Source organism: Sinocyclocheilus grahami, unplaced genomic scaffold (assembly GCF_001515645.1).
Source record: "Sinocyclocheilus grahami isolate Dianchi unplaced genomic scaffold, SAMN03320097.WGS_v1.1 scaffold12550.1, whole genome shotgun sequence".
Taxonomy (NCBI): Eukaryota; Metazoa; Chordata; class Actinopteri; order Cypriniformes; family Cyprinidae; genus Sinocyclocheilus; species Sinocyclocheilus grahami.
In genome coordinates, this window is record NW_015514478.1 from 1 (window position 1) to 4543 (window position 4543).

The 4543-nt window shown below is 38.9% G+C and overlaps 1 long non-coding RNA gene across 2 annotated transcripts; it reads right to left on the reverse strand.

Annotated features, from left to right (window-relative positions):
* Window positions 1-1133: 1133 nt before the first annotated feature.
* On the reverse strand, window positions 1134-3703 carry LOC107578885 (uncharacterized). Of its 2 annotated transcripts, XR_001608395.1 has the most exons (4): window positions 3623-3703; window positions 3393-3468; window positions 1482-2270; window positions 1134-1383 (listed from the first exon to the last, which is right to left on the reverse strand). It is a non-coding gene; the product is annotated as an uncharacterized lncRNA (long non-coding RNA). The 2 variants fall into 2 exon arrangements; XR_001608394.1 differs by lacking the exon at window positions 3623-3703 and having other exon boundaries at window positions 1135-1383; window positions 3393-3586.
* Between the last annotated feature and the right edge of the window lie 840 nt (window positions 3704-4543).

The window sequence follows — 4543 nt, forward strand, 5'->3', positions numbered from 1 at the left end:
AAGCATTTTCTCTCTATCTGTGTCATAATAATAATAATAATAATACAAAAAAAAAAACAGAACTGAGATTTAGGTCAAGAGTTGACTTCTTTATCATAGAATGAAGAAGCGCTAAATTTGTTAACACTAATTCTTTTATTATACTATTGTTTTTATTTTACATTAAATAAATTATGTAATGTCTTGAGTTATTACAGGACCATGTAAAACGTCCAGTAAGTCAGTTTCTAAATTTGTTAACACTATTTTATTATAGGTTTCATAATTTAATTTGACCTCTTGAACTATTCAAGTGATAATATAAACATTTTGCAACAGCATAGCTGTTAGTTTCACACTGCACTACTTGCCATAAAAGAAAGAAAAAAAAAACTCAAAGAAAACTCAAAGTTTGGCACAATACAAGAACTTTTCAAAGAAGTTTTCAAACTCATAAATGCATGCAACAAAACTCTCATGCAGTTTCCTTTCTCTAGCCCTTTCAATAAGTAAACATCCACAAAAACATTCAATATGACCTTTAAACTATTGAAGTGATTCTGAAAGTTAGGCAACAGGTTAGTTTCACTGTGCAAGACTCCCATAAAAACCCCAACAAACTCTCATGCAGTTTCGTTGCTAGCTTTTTCAAAAAGGAAACATCCAAGAAGTCATTCAATACGACCTCTTAAACTATTAAAGCCTTATTATGCAGGTTAAGCAACAGGTTCATTTCAATGTGCAACTATAAAACCCAAAGTTTGGCACAATGCAAGAACCGAAAAAAGTTTTCAAACTGACATTGCATGTGATAAAATGCATGTGGTTTCCTTTCTCTAGCTTTTTTCAATAAGGACACATCCAAAAAGGCTATTAAAATCTAGTATGCAACAGGTTCATTTCACTGTGTGAGCTGTGCAACAAACTATAAAACTCAAATTTTGGCACAAGAACTTAAAAAGTAGTAGCTTCCTTTCTGTAGCTTTGTCAATAAGCAAACGTCCAAAACGGCATGTTGGAGTCCACCATGCATCGGCTGGTTGAATGAGGTTAACTAGTGAAGTACTAACTAACCCACAGACCTGTGGTTTTCAGATTCAGCCACAAGATTTCAGTACTCCACTGACACTGCAAACCAGAACCTCGGTGTCGTCACTTTGCTCAAACACCACATTGATGCGCGTTGGCTGGAGATGAGAGCTGGGTTGCACGAAAAGGCAGACAATTGCTTCGGATACTCACCCCTGGAGAAGCATGACTGGTAGGACGAGAAGCTTTCGAAGATGCTGTTGGAGGCCATGGCGAGTGACGGCGGCGGCGGCGGCTGCTTCTCCTCGTCTTCGTCCGAATCCAGCTCTTCCAACTTGATTTGCTCCCGAATTTTGAAGGGCTCCCGGCTTGGCCCTGCAAAGAGCAAAACAATACGCCCATGATGACATGCCAGAGGCTTCGCTCAAACGCCCTCCACGTTCCAGCCCCTAAACCGGACCCCAAAAACACACCCTGAAACCCATGGTCGCCCTGCGCCGGTCCAGCGAGGCGGTTCTGTCCTTGGATTCTGTGCATGGTTCACAGACAGATTGCGATCGGCGGTCAGCCTGTGGTTGACTGATGCTTACCCTTGTGCAAAAGAGCCGGAGCGCAAACGCGGCACTGTGGTTTATTTCGGCGATTTGGCTGATTCACACGCTGACATCAACACGTTTTCTCCCTCCCCCTCTCGAGTCCCTCTCGTCTATCTTTATCTCGCTGTTTTCTAGTGCCTAGAGAGCCGTGACCGGTCGCAGACTTGGTTTGTGGTTGTGGCGGCCCACAGAAAGCTTCTCCCTCAGTCAGACAAGTTTAACCGTTCCCCACAATTGGGGGGGGGGGAAAAAGCATCCAAGCACCATTGGGCCGTTTAGGTCACATGTTCTAACAAATGTAATTCTGGCTTCTTTCTGCACAGGTTATCTGGCATTCGGGCCGGTCTATGAAACCACCTGTCCACATTTGCTTGAAAAGGAGGAAATAGATGTGGTCTGTTTCAATTGTTAAGAGCGTGCGAGTGGAACAGAGGGGGGTTGAGAGCGAGTAGGTGAGAACTCAGCAGCGTTTAACAGTCAATGCAAGCGCGTGTGTGTGTCAGAGTTTGTGTACGAGAGCGAGGCGAGTCACGCTGCATAAGTTAAAGCATGCAAATCCATCTCCAACAGAGGACACAATTACTCCTGTGTCTCAGACGCCATAAAGGCACTGCAGATCGTCAAAAATTTACATGGTGCCTTTCGTTTCTGTCTCATCTGCTGATTCTGCAAGACAAATAGAAAATAAAATACAGTATTTACTGACAATAAACTTCCACATTCTGATCATGTTTGGTGTAAAAAAAAAATTCAATATCCAATCAGATTTATGTATAACAATCACACACAGAATATAAAAACACATTTAAGCCATCATAAATGGCATTGCATTAAAAAAATAATATATATATTTGATTCTCATTTTTTTCAGAATTATGGATAAGAATATCACATACTATATAAAAAGACATTTAAGTCACAATAAATGTCAATGCATAAAAAAAACTAAATATTCAGAGGAAACACCTAGCGTTATGTTTTTATTGGCAATTTAATGGCATTTTTGATTTTTTCATGTTACTTGGTGCCTTACAGATAATTTCAACCAGTTGATTCTGCAAGATAAACAGAAAATGAATGTGTATTTACTGACAATACACTCGCACTTGCTGGGTGTAAAAAATTCAGGATCCAATCAGAATTATGTTTAAAGAAATCACAATGCAAAGTGCAAAGACATCTATAAATTTTTAAGTGTAACTCAAGTGTCAAATAATTTTAGAAGCTAAATATATTCACTTTTAGCATCTGACATGCAATTAAAGTGAAAATGAAATATATTTGATACATAGACAAATACTTCTCATATTTTCCCTTAGCCTCATCAAGCTATGAATGATTAGCACCTGCTTCAATATTAGACTTAATTGGTGTTTTTCATGTTATACTGTTACATTTAATTTCAACCTGTTGATTCTGCAAATAAAACAGTATATTTACTGACAACAAACTGGTCTAAATGCTTCAGTATCTAATCAGAATTATCAGAAAAGTAATTTCATATACAGTGGAAACAATAAAAGCAAAAATGCATGAAAGACATTGCTTTATAAAACAAAATATCAAACCAAATATCTACTTTGCAGATGTATTCCGCATTGTTGATATTCTAATGCAATGCAATTGATATATTTTTAAGTGGAATACAAGTAAATACTTTTACTTTTAGCACACACATGCAGTTAAAGTGAAAATTAAATGGCATATGTAATGACACATACATTATTTTAAAAGTGAATTGCATGAAGATTTTCCGATGCATCATCAGGCTGTGAATGATTGCATTACCTGCTTCAAATCGTAGACTTCATTTTGTGTTTTGCACGTTGCACGGTACCTTTTGTGACATTTTAATCTGTTGATTCTGCATGAGAGACAATACAAGAGTGTTTACCAACAATTAACTGCATAACATCAAATATAACACCAAAATATTTTCCTTCCGTCTGAATGAAATCGTCATTATGCGTTTAGGATGCCGGGTGTCGACATAATTGCAGGCCTCATTACCGTCTCACCTGCCCTTAATGAAGGCATTGCATTACACGTCCAAGTGGGTCATGATATCGCACAAGCCTCCTGCCCATCATGCACCTGATTAGGACGTTTCATTTTGTCTAAAGAACACCATGCTCACATGACGCAAAACGCCCCCTGCATCCCCTCAAGCCCCTATTATCTGCTCGCCACACACCTGCGTCCACCTCCAGCTTAGACGGCCCCAAATTGGCACATGTGCACCTGCATCACGCCTCCAGCACATGCCAAACACACCCACACCTGTGTCCTAGCTCTCCGCTCAACCGTTTGGACGGGAGGTTTGGGAGCGCTGGGCGGAGTGCTTTAGGTGGTGTTGGTGTTTCGCGAGCAGATGCTGTCCCTCCTGACCCGGCACGCAGACACGCTTTTTTTGCAGATGCATTTTGGTGTGATATATAATGCAATGGCAAGAGTGGATGCCATTTGGGAACATTTTAAGTTCCATGATTTCAAGTTCCAATGCAATGTTCAAGGTCTGAAGAACCTGTCATATGACATCAAGAACTGGAACTGGTTGTCGATCAGGGGTCGGTTTACAAACATCTTCTTGAGAAAGAAGTTAAAACATTTCATACAGTTTGTAAAAATGCCCAATTCTTGAAAAAATCTTTTTTTTCTTAAGGTTAATCAGAGATACCACCATACTTAGTTGATTGATTACATAAAAATGGCTAACTTTTTTTGTATTACAAGTTTTCTGGAAAGAAATATGCAATATGCAAATGATGCATTATCGAAATAAATATGCATTGTAATGCATACATTTTCAGAACAAAATCTGATCATTGGGTAAACCCAGGTTCAAAATTCTTGTTTCATTTTGTTGACATATTTCACTTCATGAGTCAGAAAATACGGTCAACAGACAGAAAACAAACCCACTTTAACCATGATTTTAG